This window comes from Abrus precatorius, unplaced genomic scaffold (assembly GCF_003935025.1).
Source record: "Abrus precatorius isolate BTA unplaced genomic scaffold, Abrus_2018 Scaffold1, whole genome shotgun sequence".
NCBI lineage: Eukaryota > Viridiplantae > Streptophyta > Magnoliopsida > Fabales > Fabaceae > Abrus > Abrus precatorius.
This window is the reverse complement of record NW_020874291.1, coordinates 1,154,197-1,165,955: the sequence shown is the minus strand read 5'-3', so window position 1 is coordinate 1,165,955 and position 11,759 is coordinate 1,154,197. Positions and strand designations below refer to the sequence as shown.

Sequence of the window (11,759 nt, the reverse complement as noted above, 5' to 3'; positions counted from 1 at the left end):
ATTTTTTTAAGACCTATTTTACAGGTAAAGTATGTCATAGGTTTCTTATCAGCAACTTACATTGCACTGTCCAAATATATTAAATAATAGTAATAATAATTGTAATTCATCCGTAATTAATTATAATATTTAAAATCACATAAAAAAATATTCAAACAATATTAATATAGATCAATGATATTTTTTTAATCATATACTTTTTTTATAGAACATAATCTTATTTGAGTCAGATAAGATTACAATGACCAACAAATTTTTTTTCTAAGTATTTAAAATAGTATAATGATATGATTAACAAATTTTTCTATCTAAGTATTTAACATATCATGATGATATAAAAGTATTGTGATTTATGATTAATTTTTTTCTGTATCTTTTTCTACTTATGTCTTTTGAAACATGTATTTATAACAACTAAAAATCTCAAGTAAAGTAGAGGAAGTCCATTTAAAGCAAAAAACATTTTCCGAGTTCTATTTAATAATGCTTAAGCTTAAATTTGAGACACTTGGCATTCACAGTACCATATTTCAACATCATTTTTAAGAATATAGGAGTCAATTTTGATGGGTCTTAAACAATTGGAATAATAAGTGCCACGCATGTCAACAATGTGATGGTCATAATTTTGTAAATATTTTATTTCTTTTCAAATCATATTTTTAAATATTATTTAAGCAATCGTAACATTTTTTTATTTAAAAAAGTTTAAACATAATGTTAATCTACATAACGTTGATTTTGGGGGGAACTACTTCAAAACGTGGCTTTTAAAAAATTTATGATCACACCATTTTCAAAAATTGCCTTGGAAAGTTGATCTCTCTGAAATTGACTTCTCACTGTATTTATAAATTAATGCATTTATAAATATAAGAGTATATTTTAAAATATAAAAATGCATTAATTTAGTAAAAGTCCACATAAATAAACTGAATAAAATAATATTTTGTGATAAAAATAAAAAACCAATTCAATAAAAAATTTAACTATTTATCATAATATTTTATATCATTTAATATTAAAATAAGCCACAATAACAATAATTTAAAAACCAAGCAATTCCCATTTTGATCCAATTTCCTCCAAGTTAGAAAAAGCTTTATTTTTTATATTTTACTAATTCCAACTTGATCTCCCTCTTTTCCTCCCTCTAACTAAGTAAAAAAGGTAAAAGAAACCAAATCTTTTACTACATAGAAAGCAAGCATCATAAATTAAAGTTTCAAATTACCATTTTCTTATCTATCTCGACAAAGAAATGAGAAAAAGATTGTACATCAAAGCATTCCAAAAATAAAATAAATGAACATAATGTATTCTAAATATATATACCACTCTTCCTTTTCTATTTATTATATGTGTTCCATATGCACACTTTCATGATTCTATTACTATATTTGTATCATTGGCTCATGGTAATTGAATGAAATGTATGCCCTTATTTTAACATAAGGGCAAATGTTTATTTTTATCTAATAAAATATTAACTATTATTATAAATACTAGCATATCATCCATTTGTTACATTGTAAGATTAAATAAGATAGTGTTAGCAAATCAAACAAATAAAAAATTAGTCCACAAAAGGCAATGGGAGTAAACCAGAAACATAGTTTTAAAAGGTTCTAATTGTGCGCTGATTAAAATAATGATATACCAAAGATTTGACATATAATAATAATACTAAGTTTAAATTAAATCAGTAGACTCAATATTTAATAGGCATACGTTAAAGACAAAGACAAAAGTTTTAAGGTTTAATTAAACGTTTGGTATGTATAAAATTATACAATTTCAACTAATTTTTTTTAAATATTTTTCTTAAAATATAATTCTTACTTTTTTTACATAGTATTATTTTTAATTTCTCCGGTTAACGTGATATAATGAAAAGCTTATTTTAAAATTTAATTTCAAATGTAATAACTTTTTTTTTTAGGAATAACAAATTTATTTGATATTCTATTTTAAAATAATTTAAATATTATGTTCTAATAGGATAAAGCATATCAGATGTAATACATGACAACATTACACTAGAACTATATTAGTAAATTCGACATTTAACATATGAAAATTAATAACATAAATTAATTTTTTATTCACTTAATTTGTTAAAGATTAAATTTTAAAAAAACTATTTAGAAATTAATTTTAAATATAATAACCATTATTTTTTAAAACCAAAATCTTATTGAAATCCTTTAAAAATTTACACCAACTATCTGTCAAGATTTATGTTTGAATTTTATTAAATTAAGTCGAAGAAATATATGCAAGTTGAAGTTAGATAAACTTGTTCTTTACGACTTTTAATGGGTTTTTTTTAAAAGAAAATAAAATATAAAATATAAAATATAAAACTTAAGATATATATATATATTGTAATTTGCACATAAAATTACTCTATCTTAAATATAACTTATGCTCAAGTAGGGAGTACGTTAATCATGAGCCCGATCTTGCTCAAGTGTGTAAAGCATTAAATCGTCCAAACTTTATGCGACTTATGCTAGAACGTAACTATGCTCATGACTAACACGCTCCATGGTACGATGTTGCCAAATATTGTATAAAATAGAAATTTTGTGTTACTTCAATTTGCAAAAAGCTAAAAATAATTACTTTGGTAAATGTTTCAAGTGTGAACAAATTTATAGAACCACAAAATCTTAATTGTTACAATGATAATAACTAAATATGTGTAAGATTAGAAGAATTAGTAATCAAATGAGATTTACTTGTTTAAAATAATTATTTTATATTTTAATGGATTAATTATTATTTTTCTCTGTAAAGTTAACATATTTTACAATAAATTTCTATAAAAATTTTTATTAGGATTTAATTTTTAAAAAATTAAAAAATTAAAATTTAATCGTTATTGTCAATTTTTTTCGGTTAAATATTAAACTAGCAGATAAAAAACTAACTTAACACTGTCATTATTAATATTTTACGTCATTTATTTTATAATATTTTATTATTTAAAATAAATATTTATAAAAAAAGGACATTTTACGTATTTGCGAAAAAGTCTTTTTCTTCCTCCCTAACACCTCTTCAACGACAATAGCCCCCACCTCCCCTTAGGATCCAGATCCTCTCATGTTTTGGTGGGAACATGAGCCTCATGTTCACATTCGCTTAAGCGAATGTGAAACGGCTTAAGCGAATTTTGAGTGATTTCTCGCTTAAGCGGGACTTTTGGCTTAAGCGACGCAATTCTGGGATCCACGCTTCAAAGCGAGTTCAAGCAAGGTTGACAAATTCCCGCTTAAGCAACAAAAAATGGCTTAAGCGAATCTTGAATCACTTGACCCCGCCCAAGCAAAAATCTGTAATTTTAAGCGAATTTGGGACAGAGAAGCATGAATTTTGTGCTGGTTACTCGCTTAACCTCTGTTTAAATCGCTTAAGCGGAAGTGTTATTCGCTTAAAGCGGATGCAAGCGAATTTTATTAAAATGAAGCGAATCTGGGACAGATAACACTAATTCACAACACTATAATTCGCTTAAGCTAATAAGGATCTGCTTAAGCGAATGGCTCATTGGCTTAAGCCTACTCTGTGATTTTGCAGCGAATTGAAAATGGCTTAAGCAAAAATAAGGGCTTTAGCGAATTATGCAGAAATTGACAGCATGTTCTCAAAAGGTAAAAGTTTGCAAATTTTGTTGTTAAAGTCAATTCCACTCATCCAGAAACAGTTAAATGTGGCAGCAAAACATGGATAAAGATTCCATTCCATTCCATTCCATTAATGGTACACAAATGTTCACAATAAAGTTTACCTAGAAAGAATTCACTAGTACATAGACAAGTTAAAAACAAAAGAAGTTGAGGATTCCATTCCATATCATCCAGAAATATAATTGTTCATAAGACTTGAAAATGTTAAATGATTCTACCAGCATAACATGGATAAATACTTAAGTCCATTGTATTAATGAAAGGATAGGAGTTGAAAGTGAAAATATACAGAAAATGAAATCCATGACAACATATGAAATATCTCAAAATAAATACATCCATAAATGATTTTATAATTGTGGATTGATCATGTCTGCCATGTAGTCGTGCTCATTGAAGTCTTCATTATGTTGTTCATCATTGTTTGTAGCGTTATTGTCGTCCTCTTCCATTTGTTCATGTGTTTGGTCCTCAAGGACTGGTTCATTGAGCTGAATATCTTTCTCAGCTCCCTCCTCTGGTTGAGCCATATCATCCTCTGCAAATTGGGGGTTGGTTGGAAAAGTTGGACTGTCTCCAGGCCAAGATACAATACTTGCAAAAGATTCAGGTGTAGGCCAAGGGAAAGCATAAGTCTTTCCATGATGGTGGTGTAATGTAAACCTGAGAATTGACAAAATGAGGGTTATGTTAAAAAAGTTGAACATTTTCAATTAATATGTAAAAAAATTATTTAAATAAAGTTTACCTGTAGAAGGCATCATTCAATTGCATGTAAGCTCGGTTGTTTGCTGCGTTTTGTTACTCTATGTGAGTCAAATGGCGTATGACAGCAGAATCTGTATGTGGCATGTGAGGCATGGATGGTGCAGTTGGTGGTGGTGCTGTTGTAGGTGCTGCAGATGAGCTCGGCTGAGATGAAGGTGGAATAGGATGATCTAATGGATTAGTGCAATAATTTCTGATGAAGTGAGAATTTATAGGTTTCTTTAATTTAACTGTTTGGTTGGAGTAGTCAGGAATACTAAGGCCTTGTGAAGCACATAAAGCAGTGATCAGAGTAGGGAATCCTAAAGGTTTGGTAGCTGTTGCAGTAGAGGAGGTGTTGGACATGACAAACTGGTGTATTTCATCTGAAATTATTGCTGCTATGTCCATAGTTAACTTCTCCACTGTTTGGTAGGGGCTATGTTGGCAAAGAAAAACGATGTCCATATTTGTGCCAAAGTGTTTTAAACTTTGCCTCTTGAACCTCATTGCCTTTCCAGCACCATTTGTCTCATAGGATTTTCCAGGGATGCATAAGACATTAGCTACTTCCTGGTCTACAAAACCTAAAAATCTCTTTCTACGTTGTTGATATTGGCACACCTCTCCTTCGGGTAAGATCATAGGATTACCCAAAAGTGCAGAAATAGCCTCCCTATCATAAGCAATTGTTTGCCTCTGAACCCAAGACTTCCTCTCTCCCTTGTCTGGTATCAACGGCCACACATTTGCGTAAAATTCTTTTACAATGACTTCATGTATTTGGTTGGGAAGATTAGCCAAATATAGTCATTTCCTTCTGACAATTTCCTGCATAAATTCGTCATACTCTCCTTCATCTATACTACTTTCCTCTCAGGTAATAATTTCCTTTACTCCAATTGAATGTATCTTTCAGCCTTTGCCCTAGTTCTGAACCTAAATATATCCCATGATAGGACTGGTGTTTGTGTTTGTAGTGGTTCTACGTCATCTATAGGTTGTTCATTTTGTTATGAACCTTGCCCAACCTCAGGTCTTTGCCTCTTTCTTTGAGGAATTGACTTCTTAGGTGCCATGCTGAAATGAAAAAAATGAAATGATAATACTATATAAAATAATGAATTTTAGAATAAAAAAATTTGAGTGCAATGCGAAATGCAGTACTCCTTCATTATTTCAGTTCAGTGGCACAAATCGCTTACGCAACTAGCCTTCGCTTAAGCGATTTTACCAGCACAGTGAACCAACATGGAGACAAAATAACATTATGGAATAACCAATCAAAACATTTACTTTTTTATCACGTTATAAAACAGAAAATGCATGTATCAGAGTACTCTCCATGTATCACAATGAAAATAAGTGAATCTTCGTGAATGGAAACTTTAACCTTAAGAACAAATTGCATGCATCCAGTATAAAAGTGAGGAAGTACCTGACTTTGAAGGTAGAATGAAGGATAGAAGGGTTTAGGGTTTTGGGTGGGAGAAGAAAGGAGAAATTTTAGATGAAGGTATGAGTGCAGTCAGAAGGAGAACGAAGAAACAGAGATGCAGTTTGAACTTTTAAAATTGTAACCGTCGCCATTTTCGCTTAAGCGATGAAATTTCGCTTAAGCGAATGGTCGCTTAAGCCAAACACGGTTCACTAAAATTTCGCTTAAGCGAGGAAACCGTAAGTGAAATTTAGCTTAAGCAAATTTTATTCGCTTAAGCGAATTTGCCTTTTTAAGTTAGCGCCAAAGGTCAGTGCAGTGACGTAGTGAGGAAGAAATAAAGATTATCCAACACTACCTTCTATGAAAAACTCACCTAATTTCTCTTATGTCAAGGAATGGTAAAAAGAATGGATTTTTCTGAATGTACAATTGTTAGATAATGAGCACATTGCTGAGGAATCAATGCTGAATCATGGTCCGAAGGTGAAACTAGTCACGTTCCTTCCAACCAACATCAAAAACAATCTTGGGTCAACCTGACAACATTAACATCTAGTAAAGGTAAATATTTAGCACACATATTTCACTTCATTTGTCATCCTCTTTATAAGGAATCAATGCTTATGATGTTTCTTCTTAAATTTTTGGGCTAAAAAGGAAATAGAATGCGAATATGTTGCATGGAAGCCGCGTGTTGGGTTACAGTTTAACACTCTTGAAGAAGCATGGAAATATTGGTGTGAATATGGAAGGATAACAGGATTTGGTGTGAGGAAACAATATTATAATAGGCGAAAGGTTGATGGTGTAATTTCATCTTGTCGGTACGTTTGTTGTAAAGAGGGATATCGAAAGGATGATAAAAGAAATCTAACAGTTACAAAGCACAGGGCAGAAACTAGAACTGATTGTCTTGCAATAATAACATTGCTTTTGGGATGCAACAACAAATATGTTGTACATGAGTTTGTTGAAGAGCATAATCATCCATTACAACTTCCAGAAACAACACACATGCTTGCTTCGCATCATAAGATAACTGAAGTCCAAGCTCATCAAATTGATTTGGCCGAGTCCTCAGGATTGCGACAGAAATCATCATTTCAACTAATGAGCACACTTGCAGGACATCGAGCTAATGTTGGCTATACTTCTCTAGATGCAAAAAATTATTTGAAGAGTAAGAGACAACGGGGAATGTTATATGGAGAAGTCGGTTGCTTAATGGAATACTTTCAACAGCAGTTAATCGAGAACCCATCATTTTTTCATGCATACCAGATGGATGCTGAGGAACAAATCACAAATATTTTTTGGGCAGATGCAAAGATGGTCATTGATTACGGGTGTTTTGGTGAAGTCATATCATTAGACACTACATATTGCACCAACCGAGCTAATAGACCTTTAGCCTTGTTTTCAGGATTTAATCATTATCGAGGTGTTGTTATTTTTGGGGCAACCTTGTTGTATGATGAGATAGCCGAATCATTTAAGTGGTTGTTTGAGACCTTCTTGGAAGCACACAATCAAAACAACCTCAAACAATCTTTATAGACCAAGATCAAGCAATGGCCAAGGCAATTGTTCATGTAATGCCTCACACACATCATGCTTTATGCACATGGCATTTAATGCAAAATGGCATAAAACACCTTGGCAATTTGATGAAAGGAGAAAGTCATTTTCTAAGAGATTTGAAAAAATGCATGTATGACTATGATTCTTCAATTGAGTTTGAGGAGGCTTGGAGAAGGTTCATAACAGAATACAATATTGAACAAAATTCTTGGATTACTTCACTTTATTCCATAAAGGAGAAATGAGCATCATGTTATCTTAAGAATGTGTTCACTCTTGGAATGCGAAGTACTCAATTAAGTGAAAGTTTAAACTCTGATTTTAAGGCATGTATGAAACCTGGTGTTGACATAAAACAATTCTTTGCTTACTTTGAACGAGTTGTTGAAGACAAGCGTTACAATGAGTTGAAGCATGAGTATGACTCCCGCCACAAGCTAGCTATGTTGCAGTATGAGGTGTCACCAATCTTAATACAAATGGCCAAGGTTTACACACATACAATATTTAACTTATTCCAACAACAGTTTGCTCAATTCTTAGCTTGTAACATATCCCAAAGGTTTGAAACTCCTCCTCTAATTGAATATGTGATTACTAAAGTCTATCAACAAAGATCATGGACAGTTACATTTGAACCTTCCTCAAGCATTATATATTGCTCTTGTAAGAAGTTTGAAACATTTGGCATACTTTGCTGTCATGCATTGAAAATGTTTGAAGCCAATGATGTGAAGGTTATCCCTGATAAATACATACTTAAGAGATGGACAACACAAGGTCGTAGCGAGATTATTCACAATGTCAAAGGAAAAGAGGTAGAAGGAGATCCTAAACTTAATACCACACGCCGATACCGTAATCTAGCATGTAAAATGATTAGGTTAGCCTCCGACGTTTCTAGTTCAGAAGAATATTATCAACTAGTTGATGATAGTATTAACAACTTAATCAGCAAAATCACAAAACTTCGGTTGCAAACAAACAGTCTAATGGATAAAGATAAAGATGATGCAGAATTTATGGCCAATAATGATGGTACACAACCTAAGGGATTCAAGCGACGACCAAGCAGTAAGAGGAAAGGGAGTAAACGTTTCAAAAGTTGGGTTGAGCTACAAGCAAAGAGAAAGAAGAGTAGAACTCCAATTTTAGATCAATCAACATCTCAGGTTCTTTTATATAATGATTTTGAATACCAGTAAAAACAATTCAGTTAACTTCCATATTATAACCATATAATATAATAATATGGGTGTTAATAGGTTATAGGAATATCAACCAGTGGTTTATGATCCAGTTGAAGTACATTGTTCGGCACCTCCATGTTATGATTCCCCTCACACATTACTTAATCAATTAAATTTTACAGATTTGTTGAGAGTAATAATTTTAACCTTAACTTTTACATTGTCTAATCATTGATGGTGGTTCCTAATATCTCTTCTTATTTTGTAGGAACAACTTCATGATACCAATGATTCAATTCTAGATGATATTTGATTGGAATGGAATGGAATCCTCAGCTTCTTTTGTTTTTGACTTGTCTATGTACTAGTGAATTCTTTTTGGGTAAACTTCATTGTGAACATTTGTGTACCATTAATGGAATGGAATGGAATGGAATCTTTATCCATGTTTTGCTGCCAAATTTAACTGTTTCTGGATGAGTGGAATTGACTTTAACAACAAAATTTGCAAACTTTTACCTTTTGAGAACATGCTGTCAGTTTCTGCATAATTTTTGCTTTTTTTGCATAATTCGCTTAAGCCCTTATTTTTGCTTAAGCCATTTTCAATTCGCTGCAAAATCACAGAGTAGGCTTAAGCCAATGAGCCATTCGCTTAAGCGGATCCTTATTAGCTTAAGCGAATTATAGTGTTGTGAATTAGTGCTCTCTGTCCCAGATTCGCTTCATTTTAATAAAATTTGCTTGCATCCGCTTTAAGCGAATAACACTTCCGCTTAAGCGATTTAAACAGAGCTTAAGCATGTAACCAGCACAAAATCCATACTTCTCTGTCCCAAATTTTCATTAAAATTACAGATTTTCGCTTGGGCGGGGTCAAGTGATTCAAGATTCGCTTAAGCCGTTTTTTGTCGCTTAAGCAGAAATTTGCCAACCTCGCTTGGACTCGCTTTGAAGCGTGGATCCCAGAATTGCGTCGCTTAAGCCAAAAGTCCTGCTTAAGTGAGAAATCACTCAAAATTCGCTTAAGCCGTTTCACCTTCGCATAAGCGAATGTGAACATGAGGCTCATGTTCCTGCCAAAACATGAGAGGATCTGGATCCCCTCCCCTTATCCCCAACCTCCATCGTCACCCCTACTCTCTCCCTTTTTCTACACTCCCACCCAACTTTCCCGTAGTCCCTCCCCTTTCTCTCCCACTCTTTCCCCATTCCCGTGCCCCCACCCAACCTTCGCCTTCATCATCACCCCTACTCTCTCTCGTTTCCTACACTCCCACCCAACTTCCCCGCAGTCCCTCCCTTTCCTCTCCCACTCTTTCCCCATTCCCGTACCCTTACGTAACTTTTACCCCTACTTGCAAACTTCACTGTTACTTGCAGATCCAAACTCACTACCAACCCAATCCCATCCCACAAATATCTATTGGCACTCCATAATTCCTTCACTCTCAAGGGCACAACCTACTAGTGAAGTTTGAAACTTGACGCTCCTTGTGTTATATGAACAGCAGAAATAAGAAAACGAAAGAGATAATGTTTGGGAGGAATACTGTGTGTTTATTCAAAGAAGAAAAACCTTTTAAATAGGCTATGCAGTAAACAAAGCAATCAGAAAGCAAATAAAAAATACGACACTAACTCCTAAAATATTGGAAAGCATAACAACTTAAATCAAATACTAACTATTGATGTAGAATAGGTCATAGCAAAGCTAAAAATATCTAACACATTGATGCCTCACTTATTTCCAATAACAAAGTGGGATTTGGTCAAAGTTTTATTCAATCATAAAATACATATTTGTAACCATCTTTTAAGAACTTAATAAAATATAACACAATCATAAAATGCATATTTCGGAAGGGGTAGGGTAAGGGGGAAGGGGAAGGGATTAGGGATAGGGTGAGGGGAGGGGAGGAGTTGGGGTGGGTGGGGTAAAGCGAAAGGGGTGCAAGTGCGGGTGTGGTTTGGGGGTAGGGTGAAGGAGTTGCAGGTGTTAGGTTCATATGTATAGTTTATGAAAAATCTGCACCAACAATTTCATGTAGAGAGACAATTTAATTATACATTATAGTGCACAAAAAAAAGATGTAGTATAAAGTGAGCCCTACTATCCGAGTTATCCAAGCTTTCTCATGGCATTAACTTTGTATACAAAATAGAGGTTAAGGTAAGTGCTTTGAAGCAGGCCACATAAAGTATTAAATAAAAACAAAAGAAATTGTTGCCAAATAAGATAAGTATGAGAGGTGTGGGAGGAAAGGAGAGGGGAGGAGTGAGGTTTGGGCTTAGAGGAAGAGGTGGGGTTAGAGCTAGGTGTGAGGAGGGCAGCGGAGAAGGTGGAGTGGAGAAGAATATGGACCTTTTCTGCAAATATGTTAAATATGTTTAGGGACTTTTTTTGTAAATATATATTTTAATTGATAAAATATAAAATAAATGATGTGGCATGACACGTAACAGTGCTAAATTGATTTTTTGTCTGTCGGCTTAACACTTAACAAAGAAAAATTGACGATAAAAATTAAATTCTAACTTCTTAACTTTTCAAATATTCATTCCTAACAAAAAAATTTATACGGACTTATCGCAAAATGTGTTAACTTTATAGGGACTAAAAAATAATTAAGCTTATTTTAATTTATGTTTTACTTATAATTATTAGTTTAATTTAATCAGCATAGTGTTTTGTAATTTAATTTTATTATAAAACAGAAAATTATTTCAGTAGTTTAACATAAGGTATAAGATGAAATATAACTTCATCTAATCCTTTGTACTAGGCATTAAACAATTAACTCACCTAATCCACGATTTTAAGCTTATCTTGAAATTGCTAGTTTTTAGCACTTATTAGAAGATATATAGTGTCTATGATAGAGTATTTATTAATGTGCATGTTTAGTGTTGACGCCTAAAAACACATATATATCATTTTTCATAGGAAGAATGCACAAATATACTTGAAAATGTGACATTCTAGTCAATATTGTGAGTAGATGATCCAATTATTAGTGGGTGCATGAATGATTATACAAAATTTTACGGCTGTAATATTTTGGCATTGTGCAGGATATGTTTGGAATCATTGTGACATGAAGT

The 11,759-nt window shown here is 32.8% G+C and overlaps 1 pseudogene; it reads left to right on the top strand.

Moving 5' to 3' along the window:
- Positions 1-5,952: 5,952 nt before the first annotated feature.
- On the top strand, positions 5,953-8,967 carry LOC113857535 (annotated as a pseudogene).
- The last annotated feature ends 2,792 nt before the right edge of the window (positions 8,968-11,759 follow it).